At 39.2% G+C, this 18,120-nt stretch overlaps 1 pseudogene across 1 annotated transcript in view; it reads right to left on the bottom strand.

Annotated features, from left to right (window-relative positions):
- LOC149266159 (uncharacterized) overlaps positions 1-18,120 on the bottom strand; it is a 207,867-nt pseudogene that overhangs the window by 102,504 nt on the left and 87,243 nt on the right. Inside the window, exon 5 of the transcript XR_016260115.1 lies at positions 13,625-13,777. The product of XR_016260115.1 is annotated as an uncharacterized LOC149266159 (transcript). The remainder of the gene's footprint in view (positions 1-13,624; positions 13,778-18,120) is intronic.

The raw sequence follows: 18,120 nt of genomic DNA, 5'->3' as shown, positions 1-18,120 counted from the left end.
CGATCGTCAGCCATGGCCCTCCATGCCCTTCATATAGAGATCATGGACCAATTGTGTGTTAAGCCACATATCAATAGTTGTTAGTTAAGAAACTGGATTCATCCACCCCCACCTCGTGTCCCGAATCACATGAATCGGACATGATTCTCTAGGACACGTGTCTGATTCTCGTGTCCAGCATGTCCTGGAGTGTGTCCAACGTGTCCTAGAGCGCGTCCAATGTGTCCTGAAACATTTCCAGGAGCATGTCCAACGTGTCCTGGAGTACACCCATCTATCATTGATGAATATTGCAGATACACAGTTTGCCTCTTCAGTCATCATGTTGAAGAGGTTAAGGGAGGTCAAGACCACTCTTAGGGCCATGGTTATTTCAGAGTTTTGATCTTTTTGAAAAAAAATAGATCAAGTAGCCTCAAAAATAGTGAAGTACAATGTTAGATGATGCTTGGCGGGAGAGGGTAGATCTCACTATTAAGATCATGGACCCTATCATTACTTTGCTACGATTTGCAAAATACAAACCAACCCATCCCAGGAAAGGTTTATGAGGAATGTGATTCCATGATTGAGTTCGTGAGGACCATTATTCTACAGAGTGAGTGCCTTAAGTGTGAGACATCATCAGAGGCCTTCTTCACCACCATACAAAATATTTTTTTCAGCAGATGGGATAGGAATTGCACACCTTTGCATTGTTTCGCTCGCTCATTGAACCCAAAATACTACAGCGATGAGTCGTTGAATGGTGGACCTTCCCATAGATTCCCTCCTCACGTGGATGGTGAAATTTCACAGGGAAGGAAGGACGCATTGAAGCGAAATTTTCAGGATAGAGCATCCCTTGATGAGGTGGAGGATGCCTTTGCAGATTTTTCCATTAACACTGGGGCAATTTCCAGGCTATGATGTGATTAGAGATAGGGGGGCTAAGAAGCCCTAATATTGGTGGGAAACTCACGGGGCAACAAGCCCCCCTCTACAGCAATTAGCGATGAGGCTCCTCTCTCAGGGGACTTCATCCTCTTGTTGCGAGAGGAATTGGAGCACATATGGGAATTTTCATTTTGATGACTTCATGAGAACATTGCAGTTTCTTGTCTTTCTCCTATTGGATCATTGATGAATCTGTCACAATTGTGTTTGCATGCACAATGTTACTTTGTAAAACTTAAACAAATTTTAAATTTACAATGTAGAATCTAGATCTATGTCTAAATTTGTATCATGAATGAGAATTTGTGCAAGAAATATCTATTTAGAATTAATTTATAATATATATATAAAATAATATATATCCTAATGCGTCATATTTCGGGAGTCAATGTGCTTATGTCGAACGCTCGAATTACTATGTCCTGCGTGTCCCGTGTCAGGTGACTTCGATTGTTAGTATTGAGGAGAATATGAGCCGTCGGATCACTCTATGTCTAAAACATATTGTGACCATCGGATTATAATGCAACTAATGCATATTAAGGAAACGCACTTTTACCTAATAGACACATTGAACCAAGTTGAACTTAACTAACTCATTAGTGACTAGATATCCCAACTATTCGGCACCTAGTCGTCAGGGACTGGGCAAAAATATGTAAATAGAAAAATTTGAGCAGTTAGAATCGGCAAAGACCTTGGAATAATGATGTTCATATTAATCGAATAATGCAATTGGAAGTTAGCTTCCTCTCTGACACTAACATTTTTACACACTTGTTTGGCCACTAACTTGCTGGTCAAACAGCCTTTATCTTGTTGTTTTTTGAGTGTTTACTTGCAGATTTACAGGTTAGAATAACAGGTACAAAGACTAAGGATACCCCCCTATGGTTGGCACACACCAACCCAAATGGAGAGGAAGATTTGTAGGTGACACTTAAGGGCAGATTTTCCTATATGTTCTCTGATTTTTACTGTTGTTTTTTAAATATGATTTCAATTTACAAGATGTAGAAATCAGCTAACAAATACAAAGCTCAAGTTCAACCTTGTTCATATAAGATATATCACCAAGCGTCTACACACTAAGTTATCCATCAATTCAATGTCATTTTTGGTTAATAGTTTCAACACAACCTAAATAGGAAGTTGCCTTACAATCCCCCATCTTCAACCTTTACAACAAAATTGTAGCACACTCGATCTGTCACACAAACATGCAATAATCAATTTGCCAAAATTCTACACCAAGGAAGTAACGTAGGATAGCCAAATCTGCTATGTCAAAAGATAAACACAAATAAGATATTACCTAAAGAACTATATCAACCTTCTTGGCTGCAATAATTAAATCATTGACATAATCCACCAAAAACACTACATTATCACTTGTACTTTTCAATATAATTTTGGATGGGAATGATTCCTAAATCCATTAAGTGTAAGATGTTTATCAATATTATTATACCAAGATCTTGGACCCTACTTCAATCCATAAAAATCCCTTCTTCAGCTTGCACAGTAGATGCTCCTTATCTACTACCTAGAAACCTTCTAATTGATACATATATACCACCTCTACTGAAAAACTCCATTCAGAAAAAAACTCTTTATATCCATTATTGTATAGGTTCTAATAAAATTGTATTATTGTAACCAAAGCCAACCTTTTGGGTTTCAACTTCAATATAGAGGAGAAGGTTTCCTCATAGTCAACCCCAGTTTGTTATGTAAACTCCTTTGCAACCAATCATACCTTACATTTATCCAATGAACCATAAACCTTGTATTTTATTTTATAAGCCCAATTACCACCAATGGGTTTTCTTACCTAGGGGCATCTCTTCCAACAAAAATATGTCATTCTTCATGAGTGCATCAAATTCAGCCATAATGGCTCTTTCCCATTCATCCCTTCTTTTTGGTTCTTCACAATTTTAAGTCTAATATGAGTTTCAAACAGCAAACATTAAAGCCAAATTTATATGTCCAAGTATCAATCTTCTATTTGGCCTTTCCTCTCCCTCACTCGTGGAAGCTCCTACCACTAAGCATCTTCCAAACTAGTGTAAAACTATTTTGGCCTTTGTTTTTTAATTCTACCCTCCAAATCAAATATCATGTCTAATTGATTTCATGTTACTTCAGACTCTTCACTGTTGATTTTCTAGCTCAAGCAGGTACTTCTACACAACACTGGTGTCTCAGCGTGCAAAAGTTGCCCACAATCTCCTTCGATGCTTGCTCTACTGTGAGCAAGTTGCTAATGTAACTTAGCCTAAGTTTTTAACTTAACAAAAGCACATGTTTTTATGTTGGCATTTGAGCTAAGAAAAAACTTACGAAAAATAAAATAAATTACATTCGTGAATATGTTTTAATCTCAACTGTTGATCTCAAGTAAGGAAAGATTTAATCTCTAAGTTATAAAAGCAAGGATAGGGAGAAGGAGAAAACACACTACAACAGCACAAGATAGAGAGAGTCTTCTCAGTGAGTATTGGGCCCGAGCAAGGACAACTAGGAGATCTGGATCAGCCAAGTAGGGTTGATCAGTCAGATCAAGCGCATGGTTGTAAATTATTCCTTAGTTGAGCCATTACCTCAAGACCGGAGCCCAAGTTTGGATTATCAATGAAAAATTTTGATTGGGAAGAATATATGTGTCTTATTCTTTATGAGATTGGTTATTTTATTTTTTTTCTTCTGTTGAACATTAAGAAACTCGTTGCGTAAATTATTCAATAAGCATGCAATCAGCTAGTTTAACAATTTACCAACTGCTAGGTTTAATGGAAATTAGAATGGTATCAAAGCATAAACTCTGAAAAGTTGATCTCAAGGTGCCAAGTTCGTACAGGCGTTACAGGGACCAAAGATAGGTTGCAACCGTACATGGAAAAAAAACATTTCGTAACAAGAGCAAAACTAAAGTTTTTTGTACAAAAAAAGGAAAAAGTAGTGCCTAAGTTGCAGGAAACGTTGCCTAGGGGTCCGTTTCCGGCCGGAAACGAAACGGAAACGCGTTTCGGCGTACCGTACGGCCTGGAAACGCGTTTCCGGCCGTACGGGCACGTTTCCCGAAATGGAAACGTGCCCGTACGGCCGGAAACGCGTTTCCACGCCGTACGGGCCCCGTTTCCCCAAAAAAATGACTTGTTTTTTAATTTTTTTTTTCTAATTAGTTTTTAAATTTTTTTAGGGTTTCTAAGCTGTTCTAGAAACCATTTCTAAAGTTATAAAAGAGCAGTGCCTCTCATTCTCTCATCACACTATTCAGCAAGGAGTTTCTCTTGGAGATTGGCAGTTGTTTCAGTAGCTGGTGTTTTGAGCAGTGAGCAAAGTAGATTTCAGCAGCGGGAGAAAGAGATTTCAGCAGCGGGAGAAAGAGATTTCAGCAGGAGATTTCTGTTGCAGCAGATTTGGCTCAGCTACAGCCATATTTCTCTTCTCTTTTCTGGCATTTCCGGGTAGTTTCAACCACAGAAAATTAATTTGGGTAAGCCACATTCATTTTGTTAGTTTTTTCTTACTATTTCTTCAATTTTTCTAGGGTTTATGCAGCTAAATTGCTGAAAAACGTTTTTTATTTATAGATTTGTTTTTTAAATTTATTTTTGCAGCAGATTTGGCTCAGCTACAGCCATATTTCTCCTCTTTTCTGGCATTTTAGGGTAGATTCAGCCACATATAATTAATTTGGGTAAGCCACATTCATTTCTTAGTTTTTTTCTTACTATTTCTTTAATTTTTCTAGGGTTTATACAGCCAAAAATATGAAAAACGTTTTTATTATTTACAGATTTGTTTTTTTAATTTATTTTTGCAGCAATGGCTTCCAGCCAAAGTGCAGCTGCAACTTCAAACCCTAGGGCCAACCCAAGGGTTGAATATTATCCTCTTTGGAGGCATGTGACGAAGCTTCAAAAATGTGGAGGTGGTGGCTCATGGGAATGGCGATGCACTCTTTGCAATAATACGTACAAGGGCTCCTACCCAAGAGTGAAGGCGCATCTGTTGCATGGAGGAGGACAGGGGATTCTGGGTTGCACAAAAACATCAGATCCGTTGGTAAGGAGGGCATATCAAAGAGAGCAAGATGAGGCGGATGGTACTAAGAGAAGGCATGATGAGCATACTCAGGCTACATCTAACATTGAGCCAAGGATTGTAGTTGAAGCAAGAAAGAGGAGAGTTGGTCACACTCAAGAACATGAACAAGCAGCACCCAAACATACCAGAGGCTCAGGGGCATCCCAATCAGTTCAGGATAGCAGAATTGCTAGATTGGTGAATGTGCAAGCAAGAGAAGAAGCTGATTCCAGAGTGGCCAGGTGCATTTATGCATGTGGTATCCCATTCAATGTTGTTCGCTCTCCTTACTGGCAAGATATGATAAGGGCAGTTAACAAAGCTCCTCAAGGGTACAAGGGGCCCAACTATGAGAAAGTCAGAACCCAGCTTCTCAAAAATGAGAAGAAACTTGTGGAGGACGTTCTAGCTCCAATTCGTTCTTCCTGGAGTAGCTCTGGGGTTACCATAGTCTCAGATGGTTGGACAGATATGAGGCGCAGACCATTGATAAATATCATTGCCACTTCCCCCAAAGGAGCAATGTTTATCAAGGCAGAAGACTGCTCAGGAGAGGTGAAAGATGCACAGTTCATTGCTGATGTTATTATAAAAGCTATTGAACAAATAGGGGCTAACAGGGTGGTGCAAGTTATCACGGATAATGCACCAGTTTGCAAAGCTGCAGGTTTAATTATTGAGGGGAGGTATGACCACATCTTTTGGACACCATGCATTGTCCATAATCTGAATCTGATCTTAGAGGAGATCGACAACAAAGTTTCCTGGATAAAGGAAGTCACAGGGGAAGCAAGGGAGATTATCAAATTCATCACCAACCACCACCAGTCTCAGGCCATATTTCGAGAGTACTCCAAATTGGAGTTGTTAAAAGTTGCTGAGACAAGATATGCCTCAAACTTCGTGATGTTGCGCCGCCTTGTTGAGGTTAAGCATGCATTAGTTTCTATGGTGGTGAGTCAACTTTGGATTGAGTGGAGACAAGCAGATTCAGAGCGGGGATCTATGGTGCGTAGATTGTGCCTTGATGAGGATTGGTGGAGCAAGGTAGATTTCTTGCTAAAGTTCACAACCCCTGCATTTGAGCTTCTCCGGAGTGCTGACACTAACCAACCTTTCTTGGGAGAGGTATATGATGGCATGGATTCCATGGTTGAGAAAACTATGGAAATCATTTCGCAGGGGTCTCCACAACTTATGTTTGTTGATGATCATTTTGCTGGTTTGATCAAGAAAATCATTGTTGACAGGTGGAACAATTTCAATACACCATTGCACACTTTAGCACATGCTTTGAACCCCAAATTTTATGATGAGGAGCTTATTGCTAAAAGCAATGGGAAGAGGAAGGCACCCCATAAGGATAGAGAGGTGGCTACTGGAGTGAAAAAAGCACTAATGAGAATGTTTCCTTCTCATCTACATAGGGAGGTAAAGGAGGAATTTGCCAGTTTTGCTGCAGGAATAGATGATTATGCAGATATATCAGCTTTGGAGGAGAGAAGCACCATGAATCCAGTTAGGTGGTGGATTTGTCATGGAGCAAATGGTGTACATTTGCAAAGCCTTGCCATTCGTATTCTTTCACAAGTGGCAAGCTCTTCATCAGCAGAAAGGAATTGGAGCACTTATGGTTTTATTCATTCTGTGAAGCGCAATAGGTTGGGCTCACAGAAAGCAGAGGATCTTGTTTATGTGCACTCCAACCTTCGCCTTGCATCTCGTAGGGGTCCAGAATACAACAGTGGTCCTTCTAAAGAATGGGATGTGGATGCAGAAAATCCTGATTTGGATCTCTCTCTTGCTGCCCTGAATATTGAGGAGGATTCTGGAAGTGGAATTGGTGCATCATCTTCTTCAGCACCACCATCCACTGTTGAGCATTCTGCTGCTTCTATTTTTTATGAGGATTGTTATGATGAGGATTAGTCTTTTGTGACTTGTCTCTATAGTTCTTGCAGCCTTATAGTCTTTATTGTACTTGCAGCCTCATATACTAATATAAATAAAGGCTGATTTTGGATTTTCCAGTTCCTATATTTTTATTTTCATTGTGTGATGACTCATGAGTAAATGTGATCATTGTGATGTAAATTTAATCTTAATGTTAAAATGTTTAAGTAAATGTATCATTAATGCTTTATGATTGCACATATATATATTAATAATTTTTAAATGTTTTTAATATATATATTATTATATATATATTATTATATATATTCGCGTTTCCCCGTTTCCAAAATTTGGGGAGGTCGGGTTTCGTTTCGCTTCCGCGTTTCGTTTCGCTTCCGTGTTTCGTTTCGCTTCCCCATTTCCCCGTTTCGTGCAACTTAGAGTAGTGGGGAGCAGTGTGTGGTCATGGGTGGCCAACAGGCCTGACGGGCCACCCGACCATCGTAGGCACTGTCGCAAGCGACCAAGGCCGAAGAGCCAATGGATGAGAAGAGGATGCAAGCACACGACTGTCGAAAAACGAAATGCAACAAAAGGGGGGGTCGGCCAACAACTAATGACAAGAGCTCGGGGAGCATGCAACAAGGTTTTAGGAGGCAAATGATGGGACATGGGTCCGACAAGAGACAGCACAAAGGAGGCTACTACATGGCAATCATTGGGCCACCATCAACAAAGAGGTTGTAGCTACCAGCAATCACTGCGACCAACAATGATCAAGGAAAGAAGCAACAGGGAGAGTTGGATAGCACATGGCAGCACAGTCGCCAGGACTGTCAGTCGCAACAAGGGTTGATTGAGAACGCAGAAGACAGGTTGTTGTCTTCTGCGGCTGCAGTCGACATGCGGAGGCATGGGGTTAAGCCTTAGGAAAAGGATTTGGCCAAGGTCGTCCAAGGACCGAGCAACCAGCAACAGCAACGCAACAAAGATCTACCCCATGGGTCCGACAAGAGACATCTGGTTTCATAACATATGTCTACAAGGACACAGCAAACAATACAGTCAGCAACAGCAAGGCCAACAACCAGTGGAAGTCACTATACTGGGATCGCAAATTAAAATCCATGAGTGAAAGGCCAACATGCAATAGGCAATGCAGAGGGAAAGCCTGCAACAAGGGCCTCAACAGCCTCACAACCACCTTACATGCAACATGTCAATGGAGATCGCAGCTGGGACATCAAGCAGCCAGCTGATAAGGACACCACGCAACAGAGTGTGGACAAAGCAGGCTACAGGGCAAAGCCTGCTAAGGTCGCGAGAAAGTGCATATGTTTATGAATAAAATATATATAATAATAAAAATAATGTAAATAATAACAATAATTATTAATGATTGATTAACTAGTGATTAGTATTAAAGGGGCATGTCTTTATAGGACATGACCATAATCATCTCATATCTTTTGTACAATTCTTATATAACATATTATTGTCCTATAAGGGATATTGACATATACCATACCTTCTGAGTATTCTGTTGCGTATACAAACTTTGTTCGTTACAGCATCAAACTATGCAAGGTCAACAATTTAAGTGAGGTACAGCTGAGTGGGGTACTCATCTCTGCACCTCTTATCCCTTGAGCCCCGAGCAGTTAATTAAAGAAAGATCATAAAAGGAAAAAGGCATATAAAGAAGGGTGGAAAAATCAAGGCTAGGGCACCTCATGTGCGACAATTCCTCCCTCTTATACATTATATGCCCAAGTGTGGGCTTCCCTTTTATTAGCTACCCTTGTACCCCGGCATGTGGCCCAAGACTACCCCTTTTCATTCCCTACTCCCTTCATCTCTCTATCACATGTCGTCGCCCTCTGTTGTCAATGCTTTGTAAGCTCTTTAACTCGATTTCCTTTGATGACTTGTTGTATTGGAAGGCTAGGGGACGCATTGGATCTTATGCAGGATTGCAGATGGTCTCCATTTTGGGTTCGGTCTCCCTATACGGGTTACTAACCCTTCTGAGGGCTACATTGGCACATGTAGGGTGTGTGTTGAGAACCATGGACCTCCACAACAGTACACAGTACTCCATGGATCCCCATAGATGTTCAGAGATTGTTCAAGATTCACCTATTGGATGAGGAAGATGCACCTGGTTCACCATGCCCAGTCAGCCCCACAATTGTACCATACACTTGGTAGATGACCCAAGACTTGTATGTTGATGTGGCATCACTTACACCATCATCTGAGCCCTTACAAATGGTCTACAAGCATCTTCAACCTACTTGGAGGCCCATGAGGTTACCTGTGTGCCCTCACACCCATTAGGAGCACCACAAATTTATTATTTGGAGAACAAGGGGCCAACCCCTTGCCCACTACTTTTGGGAGTCCTATTCATCATTGTGGCACTTATGGACTTCATCAAGCTTCTTAGAAGGCCCAACGACATGTATTATTGATCATTGGACCTTTAGAGGCTTATTATTTTGTTTATGAGCTAGTTTGGTGGGCTTGTCACCATAAGTTAGTTTTTTTGCACCTTATTTTATTTTCGGGGCTAATGTAGGCCCAAGTACCTAAATCGAACTCATAAGAAATGTATAAATAGAGGTGATGAGGACTCATTTTAGCATCATCACTTGGATTTGGAACTAGTATCTCTTTAGATATCTTCACTATCCTTCTTGGAGGACAAATTTTTGGAAGATGCAGTGAATTTTGATGTTTGGAATCTAGATAATTTTCATATGTCTTGGAGCTTCTTGATGGCAAGTTTTTGGATGGTTGTATATATTCTTATACATGTAAGTGCATTTTAATGTTATTATTTCTTTATAAATTTGTCGCATACGTTGTTGCAAGGATTTCGCTATACTAGGGCTTATTTGTTGTATCTCTTATGCGAAGTTGTGGAAATTTTGTTTCTGGATAGTGAATGCTTCATGTATGGGCCATGTATAATGAATAAATGTTCCTAAGGATGTTTCATCGCTAAAATTCATCTTGACAAGACATTTATCTTGCAAAGCGAAGTATCAAGTCTTTGAAGTTGCTTTTGTTACTACCCTAGTGCCAAGCGAAGTTGTCTTTGAGGCCTCCTCGACCTAGAAAATTCAAAGCTTCATAGTCATAATTCTACTTGACTCCAATCTCCCCAAAGGATTAGGCACTAGTCCACCCATAGGTGATCACCTTAAACCTATTTTCCTTCTCCCCTTTCCTCTCTCTAGGTCTAGTCCTCTAGGTCACCTAGGGCATCAATTATTTCACGATCTAGCCATCCAAATACTTCGATTTTTGGTCCACAACTGCGTTGGTGTGTCCTAAAGAAGTCCTCCAAATTTCATGAGATTCCAACTATGGGATCTTGAGATATCGCAAGCCCTAGCTCAAAGACCAATTCTTGCCTTTGGTTTCCCTTAGGCTAGAAACCTCACTGGGATCCTTGCATTTCCTTTCATTGAAAATTCATTCCTTCATCCCTTTCCCCTCCCTAATGAGGTCAAGCATATCATTGATTGTTAAATGCTATCCCCTTGACCAAACCTCGGGTCCACTTGCTCTTGTGTAGTCCCATGCACTATCAAGGTTAATTCTTCAAAGATCACCTGGAACCCAAGTTTCCACAAGCATTCTACGGTTTCGGGATCTCCTTTATAAGACACATACTCAAAACCTAACCCTAGAAATTTTCCCCAAGCCCTTCCTAGAGAGCCTTCCCATCTTGTCTTCCAAGACAAGCAAGCCACACATTTGAGCCTCTCTTGTGATTAGGCTTCCAGGATCAACCCTCGATCTATGATTGATCCATCCACTCCGTGATTCTTATCATGACAAGTCTCCTCCCATCGGTGAAAGTTCGAAAAGAGTAGGGAGCCTTAGCCGAGGTGACAGTCAGCTATCACTCCATTGTTGCCCTTAGCCTGGTAGTAACCCTTCAAGGAACCCCTTTTACGACCTCTGTTAGTTTGAGCGGTAACAAGACCAACTTGAATAAGGCCTAGGTTTAAAGAGCCAATCTGTTTGAGTAATACTAGGAAGTAGAGTTGTGACAAAGAACATGGAGCGGGTAGTTCCAAAGATTGCGCAGCTCAGAGCCAGTCAACCTTCCTTCACATTCAAGAGGGGAGGATCAATCGACAGAGTCCTCCCAATCTGTAAAAAAATCACTTGGTAGGAGATAACCTTACAAGATATTTAGGAGCAGGGGGCTTTTAGGAACAAGTGCACAGGGAGGAGGTCTTCGAGGATGATGGCAGGGAAGTCTTCCAGTTTAGAGAGAGCTTCCATGGCAGCAAATGCAGGTCCATGATTGGAGCCATTCCTAGGTGGCAGAAGCACCTCCCTCGCTAAGAGGGAGTGTTGATGTTTGTATCTTGGGTAGGTACTTTTGCACAGACCTTATGTCTAGGCGTGCAGAAGTCGCTGCAGTCTCCTTAGATACTTGCTCTAATGTGAGCAAGTTGTTAATATAACTTAGCCTAAGTTTTTAACTTGGGAAAAGCACATATTATTATGTTGGCTTGTTGAGCTAAAAAGAAACTCAGGAAAAGTAAAGCAAATTACTTTAGTGAATATGTCTTAATCTCAATTGTTGATCTCAAGTTAGGCAGTTAGGCAAGATTTAATTTCATTGGTCAATCACTTTGGAGATTAGCGTTAGGGATTTAGCTCAATGTAAAGTTATAAAAGCAAGGCTAGGGAGAAGGAGAAGACACACTAGAGCAACACAAGATTGAGAGTCTTCTCAATGAGTGTTGAGTCTGAGGGAGGGAAACAAGGATATCCAAATCACCGAAGGAGGGTTGATTAATTGGATCAAATCTAGGGTTGTAAGTTATTCCTCAATTGGGCCATTATCCCAGGACAAAATCCCAAGTTAGTTTGGATTGTCAATGAAAAAATTTGATTAGGCAGAATCTGTGTCGTTTTTTTATGAGATTAGTTATTTTATTTTTTGCTTCCATTAAATGTTAAGAACCTAGATGTGTAAGTTATTTTGTAGATCTGCAATCTACTAGGTTAATAATTTATCAATGGAGTGTCCAGACAACTGATCTGCTCTGATACCAAATGGAGTGGATAAATTCAGCGTTAGATAGCGACATATCTATATATATATATATATATATATATATATATATATATATAATGAATGAATGATATTTAAAATGAATGAGGGCTCTGGCTTAAATATAGCCTAAGAGCCATTACATTAGGGGGCATGTTCTTTGATCGTGCCCCTTAGTTTTACAGATAAATTAAGTTAATTAAATTTTACATAACAATGATCTTGACAAGTACGTGATGTTGAATGAGTACGTGATCTATCTTAGAATACATGTTCTCTCATGGTTTTGGACCCCATTTTTTGGTGTTTCAAAAAAAAACAAATGCCAAATAGCTAGTGCAACTCATGCCAAGAAGCATCTTGCTTGGATAGGAATGATACTTGATCAACTACAACTTCCTCAATGCCCTGCTTCCACCTCACTTCTTGACAATTAGAGTACCATTGAGTTTATTCGCAATCTAGTGAACCATTAGATGTCCAAACACATTAAGATATTCGGATGCACTATATTTGGCATCTCAATGCTTAGGAGAAACTTGTGCCAATCCCTTTCCTTCTCTAGATCAGCTTATCAATATCTTCACAAAATCTCTTCTTATGGATACATATTGGCAGAAGCAAGATACCATTAAGGGGAGAAACATGATATATTTTAATGGCCTATTTCCATTACTCGCTATTCAAATTAAGTGGGGCGTGTTGAGATCATGCGGTTACTCTTCACTTGAGGCCATGTGGTGATCCATTGCATTGATTATAGTTTTATGAAGCCTACACATGGGTACCTAATTAACCCATTTATTGTACTTTATCTATTTAACCAAGTCGGACTACTCAAATATCAAGATACCATTAAGAGGAGGAGCATGATGTATTGTAATGGCTCTCCATGGCTCCCTATTCAAATTAATGGGGCACATTGAGATCATGTGGTTACTCTTCACTTGAGGACATGTGCTGATCCATTGTATTGATTATAACATCATGACACCTACATATGAGTACCTAACCAACCCATTTATTGTACTTTATATATTTGAATAGGTCGACCCAATCACCCTCATAATGCTAGTACCCAAACCCTAAGGGATGTGTATAAAATACAAATATACACTCCTCATTTGTACAATCACATTCCTGTGAATTCATTCATTTATTGGCGAAGGAAACCTCGAAACAACTTACCCTACATGTGGCATTTCCCTCTATTTGTGTTGTTTATTGTCCTTGGATAAATATATGGTCTGTGAACATCTTCCATGTGATCTAGATTAGGGGCTGTAATAAATTTGTTGGCTTAATGATTGGAAAACACGTGTCAGAATCCATTTTCAGTGGAAGACCACGGTTGAGAAAAGAACTACAAGGTCAATGTTTTAATCCACCAGAGAACAGTTACATAAGTCTCAATCTATTAAATTTCAATTCCGGCAACAAGCTAAAGAACCCTATTAACTTTCATGTGACAAAAATCATTTTCCACTCTAAGCCCGTCCAAATAGCTTGTTTTTTTCCTTGTTAGAAATTACTAAAACCTGGCATATTAAGACATGAGAATGGTACGAGATACACCATAACCAAAAACTAGCGGAAAACTCTCTTGCAACATACCTATGTTTAGCATGTGAAGATCGTCAAATAAATTACGATCATCAGTAAATCCACCAAACACAAACAAATGTTTTCCAAGGGATACTGTTGCATGGCCTGCCCGAGGTGCTAATATCTGGCCAGTTGTGTTGAGCTCTTTCCACACAAGTGTATCTGCAAAATAGAAAACTCCACCTATGAAATTTCATTTAAGTGCATGAACAGGACACTCACATTCATATCACCGGTAATCAAAAAAACACTGGGTGCATTTGTAATAAGGTAATACAAGCCAAACAACTCCCCAATTCAATGTGGTCACTAAGGAAACTAGAAACCGAACTAGCATAGATGTTGTAGATTGCAATAGTCCATATCTGTATATACTGAGCCACAGTAGCTTAAAAGACATTAAATTCCAAGATGTCGGTGAAATACACAGCCCCACAACAAAGATGAATGTACTTAAAATAAAGAAAATGTAGAGAAAATTTTAAGAAATCATGTGTCATGAACAAAAGATTCAGGCAGCTGACAAAAGAGAAAGGAGGCGAAATAAACAGACATGGACAAAATGGGGCATATAGAACAATCAGATCCTAATGCATTTGAAAAAGCCATAAGGACAAAAAGACAATACAACGAATGCAAGCCATGCATGTGAATAATTACACACAATGGAAATTTACCAGATACAATCAGCAACTCCATACTTTGGGGCTTTGAAAACACTTGACACTAGAGAGTTATACTTGGTTATTCCAAATAAAATATCCTTGACTGAATGTAAAAATTTCTGAAGCACAAAGCAACCATCAAGTTCACCTCTCACATTTAGTGTGATTTTATAGTGTCTTGTTATGTCTAACAATTCCTACAACCAAAAACAGTAGAACACGTGGAAATTGGATAACCCAACTACACCAACTTGCAGTACGCACAAGAACAAAAAAGCAAAGAGACATTTAAACACGAGCGAATAGATTCAAACCATAAATCAAATTTCTCTATTGGATTCATTGAAGCTGTTGAGGAATAGAAGGTATATGAAATAGTAGTACAAATTCATAGGCTTGAAAGTTCAGGAATGAAATGAATCTCGACTAATTTGCTAAAGATAAATTGAAAGAGGATCTCAATGACATTATTAACAATGCTCTCAAATACTCCCAATGACATATGAAACTGTCTATGATACATTTACCCACTTAATAAGCTTAAGACAACCCATCACAGATTTATGACACGTCAACCTTCCTCCTCTTCGGCAACATGAATAATACTCCATGATATATTCATAGGAAAAATACTACCCCAATATCATTAATTTCCACAACTTTGTAATATACTATGACACATATTTTCTTAAAGATGTATTTGCATATTCACACACACAAACCCATTCTTGAATATAATACGAAAACATAAGTCAGTCAATGTGAGACTGATATGTGACCATATTAATATTATGACATTGAGAATAGACTGTACACCACCATAACCAAATCTGAGAGCAATATAACTGTACTAAGGGATGAGTACTTGACAGAGTGCAAAACTTGCTGCAACATGTTCACGTAATTGTGTTATTTATGCAGTTTCACCCATGTATAACCAACATAGGATTCTATATAACAATGCATTGAGGAAGAAGTAACTTGCGAGAGTGGTATATGTATTGTGTATATCCCATAGACAACCTTAGGGCCATGTATATTTACTTGTTGTGGTAACAATAAGGTACAAGACATTTATTACCCACTTCAAATGTATGCTTGTGCTATTACGTATGTTCAATATAAATTTCCTACATAGCAATATAGTAGGAAAGCTGATCCTTATCTTGGAGGCTGTTAAGGTTGACGAGGTCAAAGCCACAAATACCAAATTTAGAGGGAGACCAGTGAAGAGATGATACACATTGGAAAGATTGAATCTTAGAAAAAGGCAAAAATGTGCTGAGCCACATTACAGTGGCAGCAAGGCAAGACAAGTGCATTAATAGGGCAGCACACAACCTGCATTTTTTTAATTTGAAAGTAAAGTAAAAGGCATTCTAATTTATATATTTTCCTAATGTTCAACATGGAAAAATAATCAAAGTGAAAATTTTAAAATTTTAGAAAAAAAAAAGCCCTGAACAGGCAAGGAAGAGGGACCCACAGCCATGGAAGTCAGAGATCAGAGGAAGTAGAAGGAGAAGCAATTAAATGGATAGATTAGACAAAATTCTAAATGTTTCAGAGAAAACCATTAGACCAGAATGAAAGGAAATAGAGAGGCAATGCGTAAGAGCAACAGACTGGACACAAATAGCAGAAGAAATTTAATGAGATGCACAGATAGCACACCCAAAATTTACAGACAAGCACTATATCGGGGAAGAATACATGGCAGAAACGAACTGAAGAGCGCCAGCACCCTGTAAATTGACTGGCAAACTGATTAGAAGCTGGAAAATGCAGAGAAAGAGAGACCCATTTTTAGCAGACACCCTAAAAAGGAGAGAAGCGGACCAAAACTCTCAGAAATATTCATATAGATTTATGTAGAGAAGCAGACCAGAATTTAGAAAAAAAAAGCCCTGAACAGGCAAGGAAGAGGAACCCACAGCCATGGAAGTCAGAGACCAGAGGAAGTAGAAGGAGAAGCAATTAAATGGATAGATTAGACAAAATTCTAGATGTTTCAGAGAAAACCATTAGACCAGAATGAAAGGAAATAGAGAGGCAATGCGTAAGAGCAACAGACTGGACACAAATAGCAGAAGAAATTTAATGAGATGCACAAATAGCACACCCAAAATTTACAGACAAGCACTATATCGGGGAAGAATACATGGCAGAAACGAACTAAAGAGCACCAGCACCCTGTAAATTGACTGGCAAACTGATGAGAAGCTGGAAAATGCAGAGAAAGAGAGACCCATTTTTAGCAGACACCCTAAAATGGAGAGAAGCGGTACCAAAACTCTCAGAAATATTCATATAGATTTATGTAGAGAAGCAGACTAGAATTCTAAACACACTTGAGCAGATCTGGTGCAGAAGAAAAACAGAGACTCTGAATGTCATGCTGCGCATGAAATTTGGACAGAGAATGACCTGTGAGATCATTTTCAGATCTGCAGAAGCAAGAAAAAACAAATTTCAAGGGCAGCTTTGTTTTGCAGTTGGAAGAAAATAATGCTTTCAAGCATTAAAAAATGTGTCCAACCAGTATTTAGATATTTTCTATGAAGCAGAGTGACAGTTTCCACACAAAACCAACATGCACGAATCCCTTTAGAGGAGAAAATCTATGAAGGCACAGCATGCCAAGATTCCCTAGAAAGCAGTAGTTGTGGCAGATGTGGAGGGAAGATTCCCATCGCCCTTCCTTTGTAGGTTCTGGAATAAAAGGGTTGACGTACCCACCCGAAGCTGACTCTACAATGGTAGTTGAATGAACCACTTTGTTGTAGGAAGATAGTACAAGTTGATGAGGAAGAACATGAACTCGAGGATTTTCGGCCCCTCTTTCCAGGAGTCTGAAAGCTCAAGGTATATAGAATAGAACAATGAGGATGATTCAAAACAAACCAACACCAGACCAACATAAATATGCCATAAAGGTCAAGAACCTGCACAACCAAACAGAAATTTGTGTGGGAAATGCTATGCCCCGATTTTTTTTAAAATCAAAGAGTTAAAATACAGTCTGTTCATAAATGCAGAAAGGTTAGTATTTAAAGGTGGAAATGAAGTTTTAAACCTGTGTTGCACTGGTTTTGGGGAATGAGGAACGCAGGACAGGGGGATGAGTCCCTGGAATGGCTAGAGTGCACCCCCCATTGATTTCTGGTAGCATCAGATGTGCTATAAGTCTCAAATTTTACACACAGGCTTAGACAAATGCATTCTCCAAAACCTAGAAATCATTTTGGGAAATTCCACACAAAGTTATATTAAAATAATTAATTATTTTTAATGGGACCCTAAGTCTAAATTTAGAAAATTAAAATAATGGAAGGGTATTAATATAAACTGTGCATAAAACTTCTAAAAAATGTTAGGATATTCTGACAAATATGAAATAATTAAGTACAACTTGGTATAGCGTATAGTTAGGTAAAGTGTGTTTCTTTAACATGTACTTTTTGTAATTTACAATTTGACGGTCACGATATGTTCTAGACATGAAGTGATCTAACAGTTCATTCTCTCCCCGGTATTACCGACACTTGATCCATGGCTTAACACACGATTGGTCCATGATCTCTATTTAAAGAGCATGGAGGGTCATTTGTTAGGTGACTGTTCATGAGAGAAGCTTATGTAAATTTTCTTTCTTTTACATTAATAAATTGCTTGAAGTGGTCGCGTTGGCTCAGGCCGTGAACTGTTTCCCTCTTTGAGGGTTTTAACCACATCAAGAAAACTAGTGTATTGATTTGTGATTTGTTTGTGAGCGGTGTCCTTTGGTGTACTAGCTGAGGAACTTACCCTATAAATTCCTACGTGGTATCAGAGCTATTC

This window comes from Pinus tabuliformis, chromosome 6, assembly GCF_031772625.1.
Source record: "Pinus tabuliformis cultivar Carrire ecotype Pingquan chromosome 6, CPIR1, whole genome shotgun sequence".
Taxonomy (NCBI): domain Eukaryota; kingdom Viridiplantae; phylum Streptophyta; class Pinopsida; order Pinales; family Pinaceae; genus Pinus; species Pinus tabuliformis.
This window is presented reverse-complemented; position numbering and strand designations above follow the sequence as displayed.